Raw genomic sequence first — 23,920 nt, 5'->3', positions numbered from 1 at the left:
ATGAGAGAGAGAGAGAAAAAAAAAGTAAAATGGAAGGGGAGTGATAGATTTAAATTAATCGTGAAGTGGAGCGCCCCCTGTATAAAGTAAAAGTGAGAAAAGCTTACAGCACCTGGTATTCCCAGGCGGTCTCCCATCCAAGTACTAACCAGGCCCGACCCTGCTTAGCTTCCGAGATCGGACGAGATCGGGCGTGTTCAGGGTGGTATGGCCGTAAGCGAGAGACGCTACCAAAGACAGCCCTTTTGTACCACACGCGTCTATACACGCCAGTTAGTCCCATCGCATCCTACTCCTGGTTTTCTATCTGACTCACACTGCAGCCCCACCATCCAATCGGCAGCGCCGGACCCACACCAAACATTCACCAAACTGCTCAGCCGGCAGCCTACTGCAATTATTCCGTTCTTTCCGCATCCGCACACTTGCTTCTCTTTAACCCCTTTTCACTAGCGCACAGGTTAATCGCCGCACGTCCCCCGCCGGCAAACATTACTCCTTTGCCTACCGCATGCAGGCTTCTCCTAACGACCCTCTGTTATCAACTCCGCTAACGGCCACAAAATCTCCGCCGCACGAAGCCCACTGGTGGCTGCTCAATCACATGCTTCCCCAGAACGTCGCGCTGTCAGAACACTGGCAGCTACAGGTCCATACTGCAGCCAGAACAATTTTCTACATTCAAACATTGACGGCCTCTTCTCTCTAAAAATTCACCAGACCGCTTCTACCACCAGCAAAGAAGTTTCCATCCCTAATTCCTCTGTGATGCCCACTAACCTACACGTTAAGCCGGCATGGAAAGGTGTGAATTAACACGGCCAGCCTGCTGTTTTAAATACAGCTTTTAGCAAGTTTTGAAAGGAGGAGAAGAGCAGACCTTGCTGTGCCAATAGTATCGAGTCTTCTGTGGCGAAGTGGATTTTACATAGAAAACAAAGCGGTGAGTTGAAGAGGAATTATATCAGTACTTTGTTTAAAACTGTGCGTAAAAAGCTGTATATCTTTATTATTAATAATAAGTTGCAAAACGTGAATGGGGAGTCTTCAAGTTTGCGAGAAGATCGCCCCCTGGTGGAATAAAGGCAAGAACAGCTTACAGCACCTAGTATTACCAGGCAGTATTTAGAGTTAAACGGTGTGTAAAAGCTGCCTTTATGAATGAGAGAGAGAGAGAAAAAAAAAAGTAAAATGGAAGGGGAGTGATAGATTTAAATTAATCGTGAAGTGGAGCGCCCCCTGCATAAAGTAAAAGTGAGAAAAGCTTACAGCACCTGGTATTCCCAGGCGGTCTCCCATCCAAGTACTAACCAGGCCCGACCCTGCTTAGCTTCCGAGATCGGACGAGATCGGGCGTGTTCAGGGTGGTATGGCCGTAAGCGAGAGACGCTACCAAAGACAGCCCTTTTGTACCACACGCGTCTATACACGCCAGTTAGTCCCATCGCATCCTACTCCTGGTTTTCTATCTGACTCACACTGCAGCCCCACCATCCAATCGGCAGCGCCGGACCCACACCAAACATTCACCAAACTGCTCAGCCGGCAGCCTACGGCAATTATTCCGTTCTTTTCGCATCCGCACACTTGCTTCTCTTTAACTCCTTTTCACTGCCGCACAGGTTAATCGCCGCACGTCCCCCGCCGGCAAACATTACTCCTTTGCCTACCGCATGCAGGCTTCTCCTAACGACCCTCTGTTATCAACTCCGCTAACGGCCACAAAATCTCCGCCGCACGAAGCCCACTGGTGGCTGCTCAATCACATGCTTCCCCAGAACGTCGCGCTGTCAGAACACTGGCAGCTACAGGTCCATACTGCAGCCAGAACAATTTTCTACATTCAAACATTGACGGCCTCTTCTCTCTAAAAATTCACCAGACCGCTTCTACCACCAGCAAAGAAGTTTCCATCCCTAATTCCTCTGTGATGCCCACTAACCTACACGTTAAGCCGGCATGGAAAGGTGTGAATTAACACGGCCAGCCTGCTGTTTTAAATACAGCTTTTAGCAAGTTTTGAAAGGAGGAGAAGAGCAGACCTTGCTGTGCCAATAGTATCGAGTCTTCTGTGGCGAAGTGGATTTTACATAGAAAACAAAGCGGTGAGTTGAAGAGGAATTATATCAGTACTTTGTTTAAAACTGTGCGTAAAAAGCTGTATATCTTTATTATTAATAATAAGTTGCAAAACGTGAATGGGGAGTCTTCAAGTTTGCGAGAAGATCGCCCCCTGGTGGAATAAAGGCAAGAACAGCTTACAGCACCTAGTATTACCAGGCAGTATTTAGAGTTAAACGGTGTGTAAAAGCTGCCTTTATGAATGAGAGAGAGAGAGAAAAAAAAAAGTAAAATGGAAGGGGAGTGATAGATTTAAATTAATCGTGAAGTGGAGCGCCCCCTGTATAAAGTAAAAGTGAGAAAAGCTTACAGCACCTGGTATTCCCAGGCGGTCTCCCATCCAAGTACTAACCAGGCCCGACCCTGCTTAGCTTCCGAGATCGGACGAGATCGGGCGTGTTCAGGGTGGTATGGCCGTAAGCGAGAGACGCTACCAAAGACAGCCCTTTTGTACCACACGCGTCTATACACGCCAGTTAGTCCCATCGCATCCTACTCCTGGTTTTTTATCTGACTCACACTGCAGCCCCACCATCCAATCGGCAGCGCCGGACCCACACCAAACATTCACCAAACTGCTCAGCCGGCAGCCTACGGCAATTATTCCGTTCTTTCCGCATCCGCACACTTGCTTCTCTTTAACTCCTTTTCACTAGCGCACAGGTTAATCGCCGCACGTCCCCCGCCGGCAAACATTACTCCTTTGCCTACCGCATGCAGGCTTCTCCTAACGACCCTCTGTTATCAACTCCGCTAACGGCCACAAAATCTCCGCCGCACGAAGCCCACTGGTGGCTGCTCAATCACATGCTTCCCCAGAACGTCGCGCTGTCAGAACACTGGCAGCTACAGGTCCATACTGCAGCCAGAACAATTTTCTACATTCAAACATTGACGGCCTCTTCTCTCTAAAAATTCACCAGACCGCTTCTACCACCAGCAAAGAAGTTTCCATCCCTAATTCCTCTGTGATGCCCACTAACCTACACGTTAAGCCGGCATGGAAAGGTGTGAATTAACACGGCCAGCCTGCTGTTTTAAATACAGCTTTTAGCAAGTTTTGAAAGGAGGAGAAGAGCAGACCTTGCTGTGCCAATAGTATCGAGTCTTCTGTGGCGAAGTGGATTTTACATAGAAAACAAAGCGGTGAGTTGAAGAGGAATTATATCAGTACTTTGTTTAAAACTGTGCGTAAAAAGCTGTATATCTTTATTATTAATAATAAGTTGCAAAACGTGAATGGGGAGTCTTCAAGTTTGCGAGAAGATCGCCCCCTGGTGGAATAAAGGCAAGAACAGCTTACAGCACCTAGTATTACCAGGCAGTATTTAGAGTTAAACGGTGTGTAAAAGCTGCCTTTATGAATGAGAGAGAGAGAGAAGAAAAAAAAGTAAAATGGAAGGGGAGTGATAGATTTAAATTAATCGTGAAGTGGAGCGCCCCCTGTATAAAGTAAAAGTGAGAAAAGCTTACAGCACCTGGTATTCCCAGGCGGTCTCCCATCCAAGTACTAACCAGGCCCGACCCTGCTTAGCTTCCGAGATCGGACGAGATCGGGCGTGTTCAGGGTGGTATGGCCGTAAGCGAGAGACGCTACCAAAGACAGCCCTTTTGTACCACACGCGTCTATACACGCCAGTTAGTCCCATCGCATCCTACTCCTGGTTTTCTATCTGACTCACACTGCAGCCCCACCATCCAATCGGCAGCGCCGGACCCACACCAAACATTCACCAAACTGCTCAGCCGGCAGCCTACGGCAATTATTCCGTTCTTTCCGCATCCGCACACTTGCTTCTCTTTAACCCCTTTTCACTAGCGCACAGGTTAATCGCCGCACGTCCCCCGCCGGCAAACATTACTCCTTTGCCTACCGCATGCAGGCTTCTCCTAACGACCCTCTGTTATCAACTCCGCTAACGGCCACAAAATCTCCGCCGCACGAAGCCCACTGGTGGCTGCTCAATCACATGCTTCCCCAGAACGTCGCGCTGTCAGAACACTGGCAGCTACAGGTCCATACTGCAGCCAGAACAATTTTCTACATTCAAACATTGACGGCCTCTTCTCTCTAAAAATTCACCAGACCGCTTCTACCACCAGCAAAGAAGTTTCCATCCCTAATTCCTCTGTGATGCCCACTAACCTACACGTTAAGCCGGCATGGAAAGGTGTGAATTAACACGGCCAGCCTGCTGTTTTAAATACAGCTTTTAGCAAGTTTTGAAAGGAGGAGAAGAGCAGACCTTGCTGTGCCAATAGTATCGAGTCTTCTGTGGCGAAGTGGATTTTACATAGAAAACAAAGCGGTGAGTTGAAGAGGAATTATATCAGTACTTTGTTTAAAACTGTGCGTAAAAAGCTGTATATCTTTATTATTAATAATAAGTTGCAAAACGTGAATGGGGAGTCTTCAAGTTTGCGAGAAGATCGCCCCCTGGTGGAATAAAGGCAAGAACAGCTTACAGCACCTAGTATTACCAGGCAGTATTTAGAGTTAAACGGTGTGTAAAAGCTGCCTTTATGAATGAGAGAGAGAGAGAAAAAAAAAGTAAAATGGAAGGGGAGTGATAGATTTAAATTAATCGTGAAGTGGAGCGCCCCCTGTATAAAGTAAAAGTGAGAAAAGCTTACAGCACCTGGTATTCCCAGGCGGTCTCCCATCCAAGTACTAACCAGGCCCGACCCTGCTTAGCTTCCGAGATCGGACGAGATCGGGCGTGTTCAGGGTGGTATGGCCGTAAGCGAGAGACGCTACCAAAGACAGCCCTTTTGTACCACACGCGTCTATACACGCCAGTTAGTCCCATCGCATCCTACTCCTGGTTTTCTATCTGACTCACACTGCAGCCCCACCATCCAATCGGCAGCGCCGGACCCACACCAAACATTCACCAAACTGCTCAGCCGGCAGCCTACTGCAATTATTCCGTTCTTTCCGCATCCGCACACTTGCTTCTCTTTAACCCCTTTTCACTAGCGCACAGGTTAATCGCCGCACGTCCCCCGCCGGCAAACATTACTCCTTTGCCTACCGCATGCAGGCTTCTCCTAACGACCCTCTGTTATCAACTCCGCTAACGGCCACAAAATCTCCGCCGCACGAAGCCCACTGGTGGCTGCTCAATCACATGCTTCCCCAGAACGTCGCGCTGTCAGAACACTGGCAGCTACAGGTCCATACTGCAGCCAGAACAATTTTCTACATTCAAACATTGACGGCCTCTTCTCTCTAAAAATTCACCAGACCGCTTCTACCACCAGCAAAGAAGTTTCCATCCCTAATTCCTCTGTGATGCCCACTAACCTACACATTAAGCCGGCATGGAAAGGTGTGAATTAACACGGCCAGCCTGCTGTTTTAAATACAGCTTTTAGCAAGTTTTGAAAGGAGGAGAAGAGCAGACCTTGCTGTGCCAATAGTATCGAGTCTTCTGTGGCGAAGTGGATTTTACATAGAAAACAAAGCGGTGAGTTGAAGAGGAATGATATCAGTACTTTGTTTAAAACTGTGCGTAAAAAGCTGTATATCTTTATTATTAATAATAAGTTGCAAAACGTGAATGGGGAGTCTTCAAGTTTGCGAGAAGATCGCCCCCTGGTGGAATAAAGGCAAGAACAGCTTACAGCACCTAGTATTACCAGGCAGTATTTAGAGTTAAACGGTGTGTAAAAGCTGCCTTTATGAATGAGAGAGAGAGAGAAAAAAAAAGTAAAATGGAAGGGGAGTGATAGATTTAAATTAATCGTGAAGTGGAGCGCCCCCTGTATAAAGTAAAAGTGAGAAAAGCTTACAGCACCTGGTATTTCCAGGGGGTCTCCCATCCAAGTACTAACCAGGCCCGACCCTGCTTAGCTTCCGAGATCGGACGAGATCGGGCGTGTTCAGGGTGGTATGGCCGTAAGCGAGAGACGCTACCAAAGACAGCCCTTTTGTACCACACGCGTCTATACACGCCAGTTAGTCCCATCGCATCCTACTCCTGGTTTTCTATCTGACTCACACTGCAGCCCCACCATCCAATCGGCAGCGCCGGACCCACACCAAACATTCACCAAACTGCTCAGCCGGCAGCCTACGGCAATTATTCCGTTCTTTCCGCATCCGCACACTTGCTTCTCTTTAACCCCTTTTCACTAGCGCACAGGTTAATCGCCGCACGTCCCCCGCCGGCAAACATTACTCCTTTGCCTACCGCATGCAGGCTTCTCCTAACGACCCTCTGTTATCAACTCCGCTAACGGCCACAAAATCTCCGCCGCACGAAGCCCACTGGTGGCTGCTCAATCACATGCTTCCCCAGAACGTCGCGCTGTCAGAACACTGGCAGCTACAGGTCCATACTGCAGCCAGAACAATTTTCTACATTCAAACATTGACGGCCTCTTCTCTCTAAAAATTCACCAGACCGCTTCTACCACCAGCAAAGAAGTTTCCATCCCTAATTCCTCTGTGATGCCCACTAACCTACACGTTAAGCCGGCATGGAAAGGTGTGAATTAACACGGCCAGCCTGCTGTTTTAAATACAGCTTTTAGCAAGTTTTGAAAGGAGGAGAAGAGCAGACCTTGCTGTGCCAATAGTATCGAGTCTTCTGTGGCGAAGTGGATTTTACATAGAAAACAAAGCGGTGAGTTGAAGAGGAATTATATCAGTACTTTGTTTAAAACTGTGCGTAAAAAGCTGTATATCTTTATTATTAATAATAAGTTGCAAAACGTGAATGGGGAGTCTTCAAGTTTGCGAGAAGATCGCCCCCTGGTGGAATAAAGGCAAGAACAGCTTACAGCACCTAGTATTACCAGGCAGTATTTAGAGTTAAACGGTGTGTAAAAGCTGCCTTTATGAATGAGAGAGAGAGAGAAGAAAAAAAAGTAAAATGGAAGGGGAGTGATAGATTTAAATTAATCGTGAAGTGGAGCGCCCCCTGTATAAAGTAAAAGTGAGAAAAGCTTACAGCACCTGGTATTCCCAGGCGGTCTCCCATCCAAGTACTAACCAGGCCCAACCCTGCTTAGCTTCCGAGATCGGACGAGATCGGGCGTGTTCAGGGTGGTATGGCCGTAAGCGAGAGACGCTACCAAAGACAGCCCTTTTGTACCACACGCGTCTATACACGCCAGTTAGTCCCATCGCATCCTACTCCTGGTTTTCTATCTGACTCACACTGCAGCCCCACCATCCAATCGGCAGCGCCGGACCCCCACCAAACATTCACCAAACTGCTCAGCCGGCAGCCTACGGCAATTATTCCGTTCTTTCCGCATCCGCACACTTGCTTCTCTTTAACCCCTTTTCACTAGCGCACAGGTTAATCGCCGCACGTCCCCCGCCGGCAAACATTACTCCTTTGCCTACCGCATGCAGGCTTCTCCTAACGACCCTCTGTTATCAACTCCGCTAACGGCCACAAAATCTCCGCCGCACGAAGCCCACTGGTGGCTGCTCAATCACATGCTTCCCCAGAACGTCGCGCTGTCAGAACACTGGCAGCTACAGGTCCATACTGCAGCCAGAACAATTTTCTACATTCAAACATTGACGGCCTCTTCTCTCTAAAAATTCACCAGACCGCTTCTACCACCAGCAAAGACGTTTCCATCCCTAATTCCTCTGTGATGCCCACTAACCTACACGTTAAGCCGGCATGGAAAGGTGTGAATTAACACGGCCAGCCTGCTGTTTTAAATACAGCTTTTAGCAAGTTTTGAAAGGAGGAGAAGAGCAGACCTTGCTGTGCCAATAGTATCGAGTCTTCTGTGGCGAAGTGGATTTTACATAGAAAACAAAGCGGTGAGTTGAAGAGGAATGATATCAGTACTTTGTTTAAAACTGTGCGTAAAAAGCTGTATATCTTTATTATTAATAATAAGTTGCAAAACGTGAATGGGGAGTCTTCAAGTTTGCGAGAAGATCGCCCCCTGGTGGAATAAAGGCAAGAACAGCTTACAGCACCTAGTATTACCAGGCAGTATTTAGAGTTAAACGGTGTGTAAAAGCTGCCTTTATGAATGAGAGAGAGAGAGAAAAAAAAAGTAAAATGGAAGGGGAGTGATAGATTTAAATTAATCGTGAAGTGGAGCGCCCCCTGTATAAAGTAAAAGTGAGAAAAGCTTACAGCACCTGGTATTCCCAGGCGGTCTCCCATCCAAGTACTAACCAGGCCCGACCCTGCTTAGCTTCCGAGATCGGACAAGATCGGGCGTGTTCAGGGTGGTATGGCCGTAAGCGAGAGACGCTACCAAAGACAGCCCTTTTGTACCACACGCGTCTATACACGCCAGTTAGTCCCATCGCATCCTACTCCTGGTTTTCTATCTGACTCACACTGCAGCCCCACCATCCAATCGGCAGCGCCGGACCCACACCAAACATTCACCAAACTGCTCAGCCGGCAGCCTACGGCAATTATTCCGTTCTTTCCGCATCCGCACACTTGCTTCTCTTTAACCCCTTTTCACTAGCGCACAGGTTAATCGCCGCACGTCCCCCGCCGGCAAACATTACTCCTTTGCCTACCGCATGCAGGCTTCTCCTAACGACCCTCTGTTATCAACTCCGCTAACGGCCACAAAATCTCCGCCGCACGAAGCCCACTGGTGGCTGCTCAATCACATGCTTCCCCAGAACGTCGCGCTGTCAGAACACTGGCAGCTACAGGTCCATACTGCAGCCAGAACAATTTTCTACATTCAAACATTGACGGCCTCTTCTCTCTAAAAATTCACCAGACCGCTTCTACCACCAGCAAAGACGTTTCCATCCCTAATTCCTCTGTGATGCCCACTAACCTACACGTTAAGCCGGCATGGAAAGGTGTGAATTAACACGGCCAGCCTGCTGTTTTAAATACAGCTTTTAGCAAGTTTTGAAAGGAGGAGAAGAGCAGACCTTGCTGTGCCAATAGTATCGAGTCTTCTGTGGCGAAGTGGATTTTACATAGAAAACAAAGCGGTGAGTTGAAGAGGAATGATATCAGTACTTTGTTTAAAACTGTGCGTAAAAAGCTGTATATCTTTATTATTAATAATAAGTTGCAAAACGTGAATGGGGAGTCTTCAAGTTTGCGAGAAGATCGCCCCCTGGTGGAATAAAGGCAAGAACAGCTTACAGCACCTAGTATTACCAGGCAGTATTTAGAGTTAAACGGTGTGTAAAAGCTGCCTTTATGAATGAGAGAGAGAGAGAAAAAAAAAGTAAAATGGAAGAGGAGTGATAGATTTAAATTAATCGTGAAGTGGAGCGCCCCCTGTATAAAGTAAAAGTGAGAAAAGCTTACAGCACCTGGTATTCCCAGGCGGTCTCCCATCCAAGTACTAACCAGGCCCGACCCTGCTTAGCTTCCGAGATCGGACAAGATCGGGCGTGTTCAGGGTGGTATGGCCGTAAGCGAGAGACGCTACCAAAGACAGCCCTTTTGTACCACACGCGTCTATACACGCCAGTTAGTCCCATCGCATCCTACTCCTGGTTTTCTATCTGACTCACACTGCAGCCCCACCATCCAATCGGCAGCGCCGGACCCACACCAAACATTCACCAAACTGCTCAGCCGGCAGCCTACGGCAATTATTCCGTTCTTTCCGCATCCGCACACTTGCTTCTCTTTAACCCCTTTTCACTAGCGCACAGGTTAATCGCCGCACGTCCCCCGCCGGCAAACATTACTCCTTTGCCTACCGCATGCAGGCTTCTCCTAACGACCCTCTGTTATCAACTCCGCTAACGGCCACAAAATCTCCGCCGCACGAAGCCCACTGGTGGCTGCTCAATCACATGCTTCCCCAGAACGTCGCGCTGTCAGAACACTGGCAGCTACAGGTCCATACTGCAGCCAGAACAATTTTCTACATTCAAACATTGACGGCCTCTTCTCTCTAAAAATTCACCAGACCGCTTCTACCACCAGCAAAGAAGTTTCCATCCCTAATTCCTCTGTGATGCCCACTAACCTACACGTTAAGCCGGCATGGAAAGGTGTGAATTAACACGGCCAGCCTGCTGTTTTAAATACAGCTTTTAGCAAGTTTTGAAAGGAGGAGAAGAGCAGACCTTGCTGTGCCAATAGTATCGAGTCTTCTGTGGCGAAGTGGATTTTACATAGAAAACAAAGCGGTGAGTTGAAGAGGAATTATATCAGTACTTTGTTTAAAACTGTGCGTAAAAAGCTGTATATCTTTATTATTAATAATAAGTTGCAAAACGTGAATGGGGAGTCTTCAAGTTTGCGAGAAGATCGCCCCCTGGTGGAATAAAGGCAAGAACAGCTTACAGCACCTAGTATTACCAGGCAGTATTTAGAGTTAAACGGTGTGTAAAAGCTGCCTTTATGAATGAGAGAGAGAGAGAAGAAAAAAAAGTAAAATGGAAGGGGAGTGATAGATTTAAATTAATCGTGAAGTGGAGCGCCCCCTGTATAAAGTAAAAGTGAGAAAAGCTTACAGCACCTGGTATTCCCAGGCGGTCTCCCATCCAAGTACTAACCAGGCCCGACCCTGCTTAGCTTCCGAGATCGGACGAGATCGGGCGTGTTCAGGGTGGTATGGCCGTAAGCGAGAGACGCTACCAAAGACAGCCCTTTTGTACCACACGCGTCTATACACGCCAGTTAGTCCCATCGCATCCTACTCCTGGTTTTTTATCTGACTCACACTGCAGCCCCACCATCCAATCGGCAGCGCCGGACCCACACCAAACATTCACCAAACTGCTCAGCCGGCAGCCTACGGCAATTATTCCGTTCTTTCCGCATCCGCACACTTGCTTCTCTTTAACCCCTTTTCACTAGCGCACAGGTTAATCGCCGCACGTCCCCCGCCGGCAAACATTACTCCTTTGCCTACCGCATGCAGGCTTCTCCTAACGACCCTCTGTTATCAACTCCGCTAACGGCCACAAAATCTCCGCCGCACGAAGCCCACTGGTGGCTGCTCAATCACATGCTTCCCCAGAACGTCGCGCTGTCAGAACACTGGCAGCTACAGGTCCATACTGCAGCCAGAACAATTTTCTACATTCAAACATTGACGGCCTCTTCTCTCTAAAAATTCACCAGACCGCTTCTACCACCAGCAAAGAAGTTTCCATCCCTAATTCCTCTGTGATGCCCACTAACCTACACGTTAAGCCGGCATGGAAAGGTGTGAATTAACACGGCCAGCCTGCTGTTTTAAATACAGCTTTTAGCAAGTTTTGAAAGGAGGAGAAGAGCAGACCTTGCTGTGCCAATAGTATCGAGTCTTCTGTGGCGAAGTGGATTTTACATAGAAAACAAAGCGGTGAGTTGAAGAGGAATTATATCAGTACTTTGTTTAAAACTGTGCGTAAAAAGCTGTATATCTTTATTATTAATAATAAGTTGCAAAACGTGAATGGGGAGTCTTCAAGTTTGCGAGAAGATCGCCCCCTGGTGGAATAAAGGCAAGAACAGCTTACAGCACCTAGTATTACCAGGCAGTATTTAGAGTTAAACGGTGTGTAAAAGCTGCCTTTATGAATGAGAGAGAGAGAGAAGAAAAAAAAGTAAAATGGAAGGGGAGTGATAGATTTAAATTAATCGTGAAGTGGAGCGCCCCCTGTATAAAGTAAAAGTGAGAAAAGCTTACAGCACCTAGTATTCCCAGGCGGTCTCCCATCCAAGTACTAACCAGGCCCGACCCTGCTTAGCTTCCGAGATCGGACGAGATCGGGCGTGTTCAGGGTGGTATGGCCGTAAGCGAGAGACGCTACCAAAGACAGCCCTTTTGTACCACACGCGTCTATACTCGCCAGTTAGTCCCATCGCATCCTACTCCTGGTTTTCTATCTGACTCACACTGCAGCCCCACCATCCAATCGGCAGCGCCGGACCCACACCAAACATTCACCAAACTGCTCAGCCGGCAGCCTACGGCAATTATTCCGTTCTTTCCGCATCCGCACACTTGCTTCTCTTTAACTCCTTTTCACTGCCGCACAGGTTAATCGCCGCACGTCCCCCGCCGGCAAACATTACTCCTTTGCCTACCGCATGCAGGCTTCTCCTAACGACCCTCTGTTATCAACTCCGCTAACGGCCACAAAATCTCCGCCGCACGAAGCCCACTGGTGGCTGCTCAATCACATGCTTCCCCAGAACGTCGCGCTGTCAGAACACTGGCAGCTACAGGTCCATACTGCAGCCAGAACAATTTTCTACATTCAAACATTGACGGCCTCTTCTCTCTAAAAATTCACCAGACCGCTTCTACCACCAGCAAAGAAGTTTCCATCCCTAATTCCTCTGTGATGCCCACTAACCTACACGTTAAGCCGGCATGGAAAGGTGTGAATTAACACGGCCAGCCTGCTGTTTTAAATACAGCTTTTAGCAAGTTTTGAAAGGAGGAGAAGAGCAGACCTTGCTGTGCCAATAGTATCGAGTCTTCTGTGGCGAAGTGGATTTTACATAGAAAACAAAGCGGTGAGTTGAAGAGGAATTATATCAGTACTTTGTTTAAAACTGTGCGTAAAAAGCTGTATATCTTTATTATTAATAATAAGTTGCAAAACGTGAATGGGGAGTCTTCAAGTTTGCGAGAAGATCACCCCCTGGTGGAATAAAGGCAAGAACAGCTTACAGCACCTAGTATTACCAGGCAGTATTTAGAGTTAAACGGTGTGTATAAGCTGCCTTTATGAATGAGAGAGAGAGAGAAAAAAAAAGTAAAATGGAAGGGGAGTGATAGATTTAAATTAATCGTGAAGTGGAGCGCCCCCTGTATAAAGTAAAAGTGAGAAAAGCTTACAGCACCTGGTATTCCCAGGCGGTCTCCCATCCAAGTACTAACCAGGCCCGACCCTGCTTAGCTTCCGAGATCGGACGAGATCGGGCGTGTTCAGGGTGGTATGGCCGTAAGCGAGAGACGCTACCAAAGACAGCCCTTTTGTACCACACGCGTCTATACACGCCAGTTAGTCCCATCGCATCCTACTCCTGGTTTTTTATCTGACTCACACTGCAGCCCCACCATCCAATCGGCAGCGCCGGACCCACACCAAACATTCACCAAACTGCTCAGCCGGCAGCCTACGGCAATTATTCCGTTCTTTCCGCATCCGCACACTTGCTTCTCTTTAACCCCTTTTCACTAGCGCACAGGTTAATCGCCGCACGTCCCCCGCCGGCAAACATTACTCCTTTGCCTACCGCATGCAGGCTTCTCCTAACGACCCTCTGTTATCAACTCCGCTAACGGCCACAAAATCTCCGCCGCACGAAGCCCACTGGTGGCTGCTCAATCACATGCTTCCCCAGAACGTCGCGCTGTCAGAACACTGGCAGCTACAGGTCCATACTGCAGCCAGAACAATTTTCTACATTCAAACATTGACGGCCTCTTCTCTCTAAAAATTCACCAGACCGCTTCTACCACCAGCAAAGAAGTTTCCATCCCTAATTCCTCTGTGATGCCCACTAACCTACACGTTAAGCCGGCATGGAAAGGTGTGAATTAACACGGCCAGCCTGCTGTTTTAAATACAGCTTTTAGCAAGTTTTGAAAGGAGGAGAAGAGCAGACCTTGCTGTGCCAATAGTATCGAGTCTTCTGTGGCGAAGTGGATTTTACATAGAAAACAAAGCGGTGAGTTGAAGAGGAATTATATCAGTACTTTGTTTAAAACTGTGCGTAAAAAGCTGTATATCTTTATTATTAATAATAAGTTGCAAAACGTGAATGGGGAGTCTTCAAGTTTGCGAGAAGATCGCCCCCTGGTGGAATAAAGGCAAGAACAGCTTACAGCACCTAGTATTACCAGGCAGTATTTAGAGTTAAACGGTGTGTAAAAGCTGCCTTTATGAATGAGAGAGAGAGAGAAGAAAAAAAAGTAAAATGGAAGGGGAGTGATAGATTTAAATTAATCGTGAAGTGGAGCGCCCCCTGTATAAAGTAAAAGTGAGAAAAGCTTACAGCACCTGGTATTCCCAGGCGGTCTCCCATCCAAGTACTAACCAGGCCCGACCCTGCTTAGCTTCCGAGATCGGACGAGATCGGGCGTGTTCAGGGTGGTATGGCCGTAAGCGAGAGACGCTACCAAAGACAGCCCTTTTGTACCACACGCGTCTATACACGCCAGTTAGTCCCATCGCATCCTACTCCTGGTTTTTTATCTGACTCACACTGCAGCCCCACCATCCAATCGGCAGCGCCGGACCCACACCAAACATTCACCAAACTGCTCAGCCGGCAGCCTACGGCAATTATTCCGTTCTTTCCGCATCCGCACACTTGCTTCTCTTTAACCCCTTTTCACTAGCGCACAGGTTAATCGCCGCACGTCCCCCGCCGGCAAACATTACTCCTTTGCCTACCGCATGCAGGCTTCTCCTAACGACCCTCTGTTATCAACTCCGCTAACGGCCACAAAATCTCCGCCGCACGAAGCCCACTGGTGGCTGCTCAATCACATGCTTCCCCAGAACGTCGCGCTGTCAGAACACTGGCAGCTACAGGTCCATACTGCAGCCAGAACAATTTTCTACATTCAAACATTGACGGCCTCTTCTCTCTAAAAATTCACCAGACCGCTTCTACCACCAGCAAAGAAGTTTCCATCCCTAATTCCTCTGTGATGCCCACTAACCTACACGTTAAGCCGGCATGGAAAGGTGTGAATTAACACGGCCAGCCTGCTGTTTTAAATACAGCTTTTAGCAAGTTTTGAAAGGAGGAGAAGAGCAGACCTTGCTGTGCCAATAGTATCGAGTCTTCTGTGGCGAAGTGGATTTTACATAGAAAACAAAGCGGTGAGTTGAAGAGGAATTATATCAGTACTTTGTTTAAAACTGTGCGTAAAAAGCTGTATATCTTTATTATTAATAATAAGTTGCAAAACGTGAATGGGGAGTCTTCAAGTTTGCGAGAAGATCGCCCCCTGGTGGAATAAAGGCAAGAACAGCTTACAGCACCTAGTATTACCAGGCAGTATTTAGAGTTAAACGGTGTGTAAAAGCTGCCTTTATGAATGAGAGAGAGAGAGAAGAAAAAAAAGTAAAATGGAAGGGGAGTGATAGATTTAAATTAATCGTGAAGTGGAGCGCCCCCTGTATAAAGTAAAAGTGAGAAAAGCTTACAGCACCTGGTATTCCCAGGCGGTCTCCCATCCAAGTACTAACCAGGCCCGACCCTGCTTAGCTTCCGAGATCGGACGAGATCGGGCGTGTTCAGGGTGGTATGGCCGTAAGCGAGAGACGCTACCAAAGACAGCCCTTTTGTACCACACGCGTCTATACACGCCAGTTAGTCCCATCGCATCCTACTCCTGGTTTTCTATCTGACTCACACTGCAGCCCCACCATCCAATCGGCAGCGCCGGACCCACACCAAACATTCACCAAACTGCTCAGCCGGCAGCCTACGGCAATTATTCCGTTCTTTCCGCATCCGCACACTTGCTTCTCTTTAACCCCTTTTCACTAGCGCACAGGTTAATCGCCGCACGTCCCCCGCCGGCAAACATTACTCCTTTGCCTACCGCATGCAGGCTTCTCCTAACGACCCTCTGTTATCAACTCCGCTAACGGCCACAAAATCTCCGCCGCACGAAGCCCACTGGTGGCTGCTCAATCACATGCTTCCCCAGAACGTCGCGCTGTCAGAACACTGGCAGCTACAGGTCCATACTGCAGCCAGAACAATTTTCTACATTCAAACATTGACGGCCTCTTCTCTCTAAAAATTCACCAGACCGCTTCTACCACCAGCAAAGAAGTTTCCATCCCTAATTCCTCTGTGATGCCCACTAACCTACACGTTAAGCCGGCATGGAAAGGTGTGAATTAACACGGCCAGCCTGCTGTTTTAAATACAGCTTTTAGCAAGTTTTGAAAGGAGGAGAAGAGCAGACCTTGCTGTGCCAATAGTATCGAGTCTTCTGTGGCGAAGTGGATTTTACATAGAAAACAAAGCGGTGAGTTGAAGAGGAATGATATCAGTACTTTGTTTAAAACTGTGCGTAAAAAGCTGTATATCTTTATTATTAATAATAAGTTGCAAAACGTGAATGGGGAGTCTTCAAGTTTGCGAGAAGATCGCCCCCTGGTGGAATAAAGGCAAGAACAGCTTACAGCACCTAGTATTACCAGGCAGTATTTAGAGTTAAACGGTGTGTAAAAGCTGCCTTTATGAATGAGAGAGAGAGAGAAGAAAAAAAAGTAAAATGGAAGGGGAGTGATAGATTTAAATTAATCGTGAAGTGGAGCGCCCCCTGTATAAAGTAAAAGTGAGAAAAGCTTACAGCACCTGGTATTCCCAGGCGGTCTCCCATCCAAGTACTAACCAGGCCCGACCCTGCTTAGCTTCCGAGATCGGACGAGATCGGGCGTGTTCAGGGTGGTATGGCCGTAAGCGAGAGACGCTACCAAAGACAGCCCTTTTGTACCACACGCGTCTATACACGCCAGTTAGTCCCATCGCATCCTACTCCTGGTTTTTTATCTGACTCACACTGCAGCCCCACCATCCAATCGGCAGCGCCGGACCCACACCAAACATTCACCAAACTGCTCAGCCGGCAGCCTACGGCAATTATTCCGTTCTTTCCGCATCCGCACACTTGCTTCTCTTTAACCCCTTTTCACTAGCGCACAGGTTAATCGCCGCACGTCCCCCGCCGGCAAACATTACTCCTTTGCCTACCGCATGCAGGCTTCTCCTAACGACCCTCTGTTATCAACTCCGCTAACGGCCACAAAATCTCCGCCGCACGAAGCCCACTGGTGGCTGCTCAATCACATGCTTCCCCAGAACGTCGCGCTGTCAGAACACTGGCAGCTACAGGTCCATACTGCAGCCAGAACAATTTTCTACATTCAAACATTGACGGCCTCTTCTCTCTAAAAATTCACCAGACCGCTTCTACCACCAGCAAAGAAGTTTCCATCCCTAATTCCTCTGTGATGCCCACTAACCTACACGTTAAGCCGGCATGGAAAGGTGTGAATTAACACGGCCAGCCTGCTGTTTTAAATACAGCTTTTAGCAAGTTTTGAAAGGAGGAGAAGAGCAGACCTTGCTGTGCCAATAGTATCGAGTCTTCTGTGGCGAAGTGGATTTTACATAGAAAACAAAGCGGTGAGTTGAAGAGGAATTATATCAGTACTTTGTTTAAAACTGTGCGTAAAAAGCTGTATATCTTTATTATTAATAATAAGTTGCAAAACGTGAATGGGGAGTCTTCAAGTTTGCGAGAAGATCGCCCCCTGGTGGAATAAAGGCAAGAACAGCTTACAGCACCTAGTATTACCAGGCAGTATTTAGAGTTAAACGGTGTGTAAAAGCTGCCTTTATGAATGAGAGAGAGAGAGAAGAAAAAAAAGTAAAATGGAAGGGGAGTGATAGATTTAAATTAATCGTGAAGTGGAGCGCCCCCTGTATAAAGTAAAAGTGAGAAAAGCTTACAGCACCTGGTATTCCCAGGCGGTCTCCCATCCAAGTACTAACCAGGCCCGACCCTGCTTAGCTTCCGAGATCGGACGAGATCGGGCGTGTTCAGGGTGGTATGGCCGTAAGCGAGAGACGCTACCAAAGACAGCCCTTTTGTACCACACGCGTCTATACACGCCAGTTAGTCCCATCGCATCCTACTCCTGGTTTTTTATCTGACTCACACTGCAGCCCCACCATCCAATCGGCAGCGCCGGACCCACACCAAACATTCACCAAACTGCTCAGCCGGCAGCCTACGGCAATTATTCCGTTCTTTCCGCATCCGCACACTTGCTTCTCTTTAACCCCTTTTCACTAGCGCACAGGTTAATCGCCGCACGTCCCCCGCCGGCAAACATTACTCCTTTGCCTACCGCATGCAGGCTTCTCCTAACGACCCTCTGTTATCAACTCCGCTAACGGCCACAAAATCTCCGCCGCACGAAGCCCACTGGTGGCTGCTCAATCACATGCTTCCCCAGAACGTCGCGCTGTCAGAACACTGGCAGCTACAGGTCCATACTGCAGCCAGAACAATTTTCTACATTCAAACATTGACGGCCTCTTCTCTCTAAAAATTCACCAGACCGCTTCTACCACCAGCAAAGAAGTTTCCATCCCTAATTCCTCTGTGATGCCCACTAACCTACACATTAAGCCGGCATGGAAAGGTGTGAATTAACACGGCCAGCCTGCTGTTTTAAATACAGCTTTTAGCAAGTTTTGAAAGGAGGAGAAGAGCAGACCTTGCTGTGCCAATAGTATCGAGTCTTCTGTGGCGAAGTGGTTTTTACATAGAAAACAAAGCGGTGAGTTGAAGAGGAATTATATCAGTACTTTGTTTAAAACCGCACGAAGCCCACTGGTGGCTGCTCAATCACATGCTTCCCCAGAACGTCGCGCTGTCAGAACACTGGCAGCTACAGGTCCATACTGCAGCCAGAACAATTTTCTACATTCAAACATTGACGGCCTCTTCTCTCTAAAAATTCACCAGACCGCTTCTACCACCAGCAAAGAAGTTTCCATCCCTAATTCCTCTGTGATGCCCACTAACCTACACATTAAGCCGGCATGGAAAGGTGTGAATTAACACGGCCAGCCTGCTGTTTTAAATACAGCTTTTAGCAAGTTTTGAAAGGAGGAGAAGAGCAGACCTTGCTGTGCCAATAGTATCGAGTCTTCTGTGGCGAAGTGGTTTTTACATAGAAAACAAAGCGGTGAGTTGAAGAGGAATTATATCAGTACTTTGTTTAAAACTGTGCGTAAAAAGCTGTATATCTTTATTATTAATAATAAGTTGCAAAACGTGAATGGGGAGTCTTCAAGTTTGCGAGAAGATCGCCCCCTGGTGGAATAAAGGCAAGAACAGCTTACAGCACCTAGTATTACCAGGCAGTATTTAGAGTTAAACGGTGTGTATAAGCTGCCTTTATGAATGAGAGAGAGAGAGAAAAAAAAAGTAAAATGGAAGGGGAGTGATAGATTTAAATTAATCGTGAAGTGGAGCGCCCCCTGTATAAAGTAAAAGTGAGAAAAGCTTACAGCACCTGGTATTCCCAGGCGGTCTCCCATCCAAGTACTAACCAGGCCCGACCCTGCTTAGCTTCCGAGATCGGACGAGATCGGGCGTGTTCAGGGTGGTATGGCCGTAAGCGAGAGACGCTACCAAAGACAGCCCTTTTGTACCACACGCGTCTATACACGCCAGTTAGTCCCATCGCATCCTACTCCTGGTTTTTTATCTGACTCACACTGCAGCCCCACCATCCAATCGGCAGCGCCGGACCCACACCAAACATTCACCAAACTGCTCAGCCGGCAGCCTACGGCAATTATTCCGTTCTTTCCGCATCCGCACACTTGCTTCTCTTTAACCCCTTTTCACTAGCGCACAGGTTAATCGCCGCACGTCCCCCGCCGGCAAACATTACTCCTTTGCCTACCGCATGCAGGCTTCTCCTAACGACCCTCTGTTATCAACTCCGCTAACGGCCACAAAATCTCCGCCGCACGAAGCCCACTGGTGGCTGCTCAATCACATGCTTCCCCAGAACGTCGCGCTGTCAGAACACTGGCAGCTACAGGTCCATACTGCAGCCAGAACAATTTTCTACATTCAAACATTGACGGCCTCTTCTCTCTAAAAATTCACCAGACCGCTTCTACCACCAGCAAAGAAGTTTCCATCCCTAATTCCTCTGTGATGCCCACTAACCTACACGTTAAGCCGGCATGGAAAGGTGTGAATTAACACGGCCAGCCTGCTGTTTTAAATACAGCTTTTAGCAAGTTTTGAAAGGAGGAGAAGAGCAGACCTTGCTGTGCCAATAGTATCGAGTCTTCTGTGGCGAAGTGGATTTTACATAGAAAACAAAGCGGTGAGTTGAAGAGGAATTATATCAGTACTTTGTTTAAAACTGTGCGTAAAAAGCTGTATATCTTTATTATTAATAATAAGTTGCAAAACGTGAATGGGGAGTCTTCAAGTTTGCGAGAAGATCGCCCCCTGGTGGAATAAAGGCAAGAACAGCTTACAGCACCTAGTATTACCAGGCAGTATTTAGAGTTAAACGGTGTGTAAAAGCTGCCTTTATGAATGAGAGAGAGAGAGAAGAAAAAAAAGTAAAATGGAAGGGGAGTGATAGATTTAAATTAATCGTGAAGTGGAGCGCCCCCTGTATAAAGTAAAAGTGAGAAAAGCTTACAGCACCTGGTATTCCCAGGCGGTCTCCCATCCAAGTACTAACCAGGCCTGACCCTGCTTAGCTTCCGAGATCGGACGAGATCGGGCGTGTTCAGGGTGGTATGGCCGTAAGCGAGAGACGCTACCAAAGACAGCCCTTTTGTACCACACGCGTCTATACACGCCAGTTAGTCCCATCGCATCCTACTCCTGGTTTTTTATCTGACTCACACTGCAGCCCCACCATCCAATCGGCAGCGCCGGACCCACACCAAACATTCACCAAACTGCTCAGCCGGCAGCCTACGGCAATTATTCCGTTCTTTCCGCATCCGCACACTTGCTTCTCTTTAACCCCTTTTCACTAGCGCACAGGTTAATCGCCGCACGTCCCCCGCCGGCAAACATTACTCCTTTGCCTACCGCATGCAGGCTTCTCCTAACGACCCTCTGTTATCAACTCCGCTAACGGCCACAAAATCTCCGCCGCACGAAGCCCACTGGTGGCTGCTCAATCACATGCTTCCCCAGAACGTCGCGCTGTCAGAACACTGGCAGCTACAGGTCCATACTGCAGCCAGAACAATTTTCTACATTCAAACATTGACGGCCTCTTCTCTCTAAAAATTCACCAGACCGCTTCTACCACCAGCAAAGAAGTTTCCATCCCTAATTCCTCTGTGATGCCCACTAACCTACACGTTAAGCCGGCATGGAAAGGTGTGAATTAACACGGCCAGCCTGCTGTTTTAAATACAGCTTTTAGCAAGTTTTGAAAGGAGGAGAAGAGCAGACCTTGCTGTGCCAATAGTATCGAGTCTTCTGTGGCGAAGTGGATTTTACATAGAAAACATAGCGGTGAGTTGAAGAGGAATTATATCAGTACTTTGTTTAAAACTGTGCGTAAAAAGCTGTATATCTTTATTATTAATAATAAGTTGCAAAACGTGAATGGGGAGTCTTCAAGTTTGCGAGAAGATCGCCCCCTGGTGGAATAAAGGCAAGAACAGCTTACAGCACCTAGTATTACCAGGCAGTATTTAGAGTTAAACGGTGTGTAAAAGCTGCCTTTATGAATGAGAGAGAGAGAGAAGAAAAAAAAGTAAAATGGAAGGGGAGTGATAGATTTAAATTAATCGTGAAGTGGAGCGCCCCCTGTATAAAGTAAAAGTGAGAAAAGCTTACAGCACCTGGTATTCCCAGGCGGTCTCCCATCCAAGTACTAACCAGGCCCGACCCTGCTTAGCTTCCGAGATCGGACGAGATCGGGCGTGTTCAGGGTGGTATGGCCGTAAGCGAGAGACGCTACCAAAGACAGCCCTTTTGTACCACACGCGTCTATACACGCCAGTTAGTCCCATCGCATCCTACTCCTGGTTTTTTATCTGACTCACACTGCAGCCCCACCATCCAATCGGCAGCGCCGGACCCACACCAAACATTCACCAAACTGCTCAGCCGGCAGCCTACTGCAATTATTCCGTTCTTTCCGCATCCGCACACTTGCTTCTCTTTAACCCCTTTTCACTAGCGCACAGGTTAATCGCCGCACGTCCCCCGCCGGCAAACATTACTCCTTTGCCTACCGCATGCAGGCTTCTCCTAACGACCCTCTGTTATCAACTCCGCTAACGGCCACAAAATCTCCGCCGCACGAAGCCCACTGGTGGCTGCTCAATCACATGCTTCCCCAGAACGTCGCGCTGTCAGAACACTGGCAGCTACAGGTCCATACTGCAGCCAGAACAATTTTCTACATTCAAACATTGACGGCCTCTTCTCTCTAAAAATTCACCAGACCGCTTCTACCACCAGCAAAGAAGTTTCCATCCCTAATTCCTCTGTGATGCCCACTAACCTACACATTAAGCCGGCATGGAAAGGTGTGAATTAACACGGCCAGCCTGCTGTTTTAAATACAGCTTTTAGCAAGTTTTGAAAGGAGGAGAAGAGCAGACCTTGCTGTGCCAATAGTATCGAGTCTTCTGTGGCGAAGTGGTTTTTACATAGAAAACAAAGCGGTGAGTTGAAGAGGAATTATATCAGTACTTTGTTTAAAACCGCACGAAGCCCACTGGTGGCTGCTCAATCACATGCTTCCCCAGAACGTCGCGCTGTCAGAACACTGGCAGCTACAGGTCCATACTGCAGCCAGAACAATTTTCTACATTCAAACATTGACGGCCTCTTCTCTCTAAAAATTCACCAGACCGCTTCTACCACCAGCAAAGAAGTTTCCATCCCTAATTCCTCTGTGATGCCCACTAACCTACACATTAAGCCGGCATGGAAAGGTGTGAATTAACACGGCCAGCCTGCTGTTTTAAATACAGCTTTTAGCAAGTTTTGAAAGGAGGAGAAGAGCAGACCTTGCTGTGCCAATAGTATCGAGTCTTCTGTGGCGAAGTGGTTTTTACATAGAAAACAAAGCGGTGAGTTGAAGAGGAATTATATCAGTACTTTGTTTAAAACTGTGCGTAAAAAGCTGTATATCTTTATTATTAATAATAAGTTGCAAAACGTGAATGGGGAGTCTTCAAGTTTGCGAGAAGATCGCCCCCTGGTGGAATAAAGGCAAGAACAGCTTACAGCACCTAGTATTACCAGGCAGTATTTAGAGTTAAACGGTGTGTATAAGCTGCCTTTATGAATGAGAGAGAGAGAGAAAAAAAAAGTAAAATGGAAGGGGAGTGATAGATTTAAATTAATCGTGAAGTGGAGCGCCCCCTGTATAAAGTAAAAGTGAGAAAAGCTTACAGCACCTGGTATTCCCAGGCGGTCTCCCATCCAAGTACTAACCAGGCCCGACCCTGCTTAGCTTCCGAGATCGGACGAGATCGGGCGTGTTCAGGGTGGTATGGCCGTAAGCGAGAGACGCTACCAAAGACAGCCCTTTTGTACCACACGCGTCTATACACGCCAGTTAGTCCCATCGCATCCTACTCCTGGTTTTTTATCTGACTCACACTGCAGCCCCACCATCCAATCGGCAGCGCCGGACCCACACCAAACATTCACCAAACTGCTCAGCCGGCAGCCTACGGCAATTATTCCGTTCTTTCCGCATCCGCACACTTGCTTCTCTTTAACCCCTTTTCACTAGCGCACAGGTTAATCGCCGCACGTCCCCCGCCGGCAAACATTACTCCTTTGCCTACCGCATGCAGGCTTCTCCTAACGACCCTCTGTTATCAACTCCGCTAACGGCCACAAAATCTCCGCCGCACGAAGCCCACTGGTGGCTGCTCAATCACATGCTTCCCCAGAACGTCGCGCTGTCAGAACACTGGCAGCTACAGGTCCATACTGCAGCCAGAACAATTTTCTACATTCAAACATTGACGGCCTCTTCTCTCTAAAAATTCACCAGACCGCTTCTACCACCAGCAAAGAAGTTTCCATCCCTAATTCCTCTGTGATGCCCACTAACCTACACGTTAAGCCGGCATGGAAAGGTGTGAATTAACACGGCCAGCCTGCTGTTTTAAATACAGCTTTTAGCAAGTTTTGAAAGGAGGAGAAGAGCAGACCTTGCTGTGCCAATAGTATCGAGTCTTCTGTGGCGAAGTGGATTTTACATAGAAAACAAAGCGGTGAGTTGAAGAGGAATTATATCAGTACTTTGTTTAAAACTGTGCGTAAAAAGCTGTATATCTTTATTATTAAT

The 23,920-nt window shown here is 47.8% G+C and overlaps 20 non-coding genes across 20 annotated transcripts; all 20 read right to left on the bottom strand.

The window, feature by feature from the left end:
- Window positions 1-100: 100 nt before the first annotated feature.
- Window positions 101-219, bottom strand: LOC125732370 (5S ribosomal RNA). Its single transcript, XR_007391751.1, has one exon. It is a non-coding gene; the product is annotated as a 5S ribosomal RNA (ribosomal RNA).
- A 1,043-nt stretch (window positions 220-1,262) lies between these two features.
- LOC125732359 (5S ribosomal RNA) lies at window positions 1,263-1,381 on the bottom strand. The gene has a single exon (XR_007391740.1). It is a non-coding gene; the product is annotated as a 5S ribosomal RNA (ribosomal RNA).
- Window positions 1,382-2,424: 1,043 nt separating this feature from the next.
- LOC125732340 (5S ribosomal RNA) lies at window positions 2,425-2,543 on the bottom strand. The gene has a single exon (XR_007391722.1). It is a non-coding gene; the product is annotated as a 5S ribosomal RNA (ribosomal RNA).
- A 1,044-nt stretch (window positions 2,544-3,587) lies between these two features.
- On the bottom strand, window positions 3,588-3,706 carry LOC125732265 (5S ribosomal RNA). Its single transcript, XR_007391709.1, has one exon. It is a non-coding gene; the product is annotated as a 5S ribosomal RNA (ribosomal RNA).
- A 1,042-nt stretch (window positions 3,707-4,748) lies between these two features.
- Window positions 4,749-4,867, bottom strand: LOC125732152 (5S ribosomal RNA). Its single transcript, XR_007391697.1, has one exon. It is a non-coding gene; the product is annotated as a 5S ribosomal RNA (ribosomal RNA).
- Window positions 4,868-5,909: 1,042 nt separating this feature from the next.
- Window positions 5,910-6,028, bottom strand: LOC125732019 (5S ribosomal RNA). The gene has a single exon (XR_007391680.1). It is a non-coding gene; the product is annotated as a 5S ribosomal RNA (ribosomal RNA).
- A 1,044-nt stretch (window positions 6,029-7,072) lies between these two features.
- Window positions 7,073-7,191, bottom strand: LOC125735602 (5S ribosomal RNA). The gene has a single exon (XR_007394896.1). It is a non-coding gene; the product is annotated as a 5S ribosomal RNA (ribosomal RNA).
- Window positions 7,192-8,233: 1,042 nt separating this feature from the next.
- On the bottom strand, window positions 8,234-8,352 carry LOC125732077 (5S ribosomal RNA). Its single transcript, XR_007391686.1, has one exon. It is a non-coding gene; the product is annotated as a 5S ribosomal RNA (ribosomal RNA).
- A 1,042-nt stretch (window positions 8,353-9,394) lies between these two features.
- On the bottom strand, window positions 9,395-9,513 carry LOC125732065 (5S ribosomal RNA). The gene has a single exon (XR_007391685.1). It is a non-coding gene; the product is annotated as a 5S ribosomal RNA (ribosomal RNA).
- Window positions 9,514-10,557: 1,044 nt separating this feature from the next.
- Window positions 10,558-10,676, bottom strand: LOC125732037 (5S ribosomal RNA). The gene has a single exon (XR_007391682.1). It is a non-coding gene; the product is annotated as a 5S ribosomal RNA (ribosomal RNA).
- A 1,044-nt stretch (window positions 10,677-11,720) lies between these two features.
- On the bottom strand, window positions 11,721-11,839 carry LOC125735189 (5S ribosomal RNA). The gene has a single exon (XR_007394488.1). It is a non-coding gene; the product is annotated as a 5S ribosomal RNA (ribosomal RNA).
- Window positions 11,840-12,881: 1,042 nt separating this feature from the next.
- LOC125731924 (5S ribosomal RNA) lies at window positions 12,882-13,000 on the bottom strand. Its single transcript, XR_007391670.1, has one exon. It is a non-coding gene; the product is annotated as a 5S ribosomal RNA (ribosomal RNA).
- Window positions 13,001-14,044: 1,044 nt separating this feature from the next.
- On the bottom strand, window positions 14,045-14,163 carry LOC125731807 (5S ribosomal RNA). The gene has a single exon (XR_007391654.1). It is a non-coding gene; the product is annotated as a 5S ribosomal RNA (ribosomal RNA).
- A 1,044-nt stretch (window positions 14,164-15,207) lies between these two features.
- Window positions 15,208-15,326, bottom strand: LOC125731692 (5S ribosomal RNA). Its single transcript, XR_007391643.1, has one exon. It is a non-coding gene; the product is annotated as a 5S ribosomal RNA (ribosomal RNA).
- Window positions 15,327-16,370: 1,044 nt separating this feature from the next.
- On the bottom strand, window positions 16,371-16,489 carry LOC125731574 (5S ribosomal RNA). The gene has a single exon (XR_007391632.1). It is a non-coding gene; the product is annotated as a 5S ribosomal RNA (ribosomal RNA).
- Window positions 16,490-17,533: 1,044 nt separating this feature from the next.
- On the bottom strand, window positions 17,534-17,652 carry LOC125731459 (5S ribosomal RNA). The gene has a single exon (XR_007391620.1). It is a non-coding gene; the product is annotated as a 5S ribosomal RNA (ribosomal RNA).
- A 1,453-nt stretch (window positions 17,653-19,105) lies between these two features.
- On the bottom strand, window positions 19,106-19,224 carry LOC125731343 (5S ribosomal RNA). The gene has a single exon (XR_007391607.1). It is a non-coding gene; the product is annotated as a 5S ribosomal RNA (ribosomal RNA).
- Window positions 19,225-20,268: 1,044 nt separating this feature from the next.
- On the bottom strand, window positions 20,269-20,387 carry LOC125732362 (5S ribosomal RNA). The gene has a single exon (XR_007391743.1). It is a non-coding gene; the product is annotated as a 5S ribosomal RNA (ribosomal RNA).
- A 1,044-nt stretch (window positions 20,388-21,431) lies between these two features.
- LOC125731229 (5S ribosomal RNA) lies at window positions 21,432-21,550 on the bottom strand. The gene has a single exon (XR_007391510.1). It is a non-coding gene; the product is annotated as a 5S ribosomal RNA (ribosomal RNA).
- Window positions 21,551-23,003: 1,453 nt separating this feature from the next.
- Window positions 23,004-23,122, bottom strand: LOC125731111 (5S ribosomal RNA). The gene has a single exon (XR_007391398.1). It is a non-coding gene; the product is annotated as a 5S ribosomal RNA (ribosomal RNA).
- Window positions 23,123-23,920: the final 798 nt, after the last annotated feature.

The sequence above is a fragment of the Brienomyrus brachyistius genome, chromosome 2 (genome assembly GCF_023856365.1).
Source record: "Brienomyrus brachyistius isolate T26 chromosome 2, BBRACH_0.4, whole genome shotgun sequence".
Lineage (NCBI taxonomy): Eukaryota > Metazoa > Chordata > Actinopteri > Osteoglossiformes > Mormyridae > Brienomyrus > Brienomyrus brachyistius.
The sequence above is the reverse complement of the archived record's forward strand: the minus strand, read 5'-3'. Positions and strand labels throughout refer to the sequence as shown.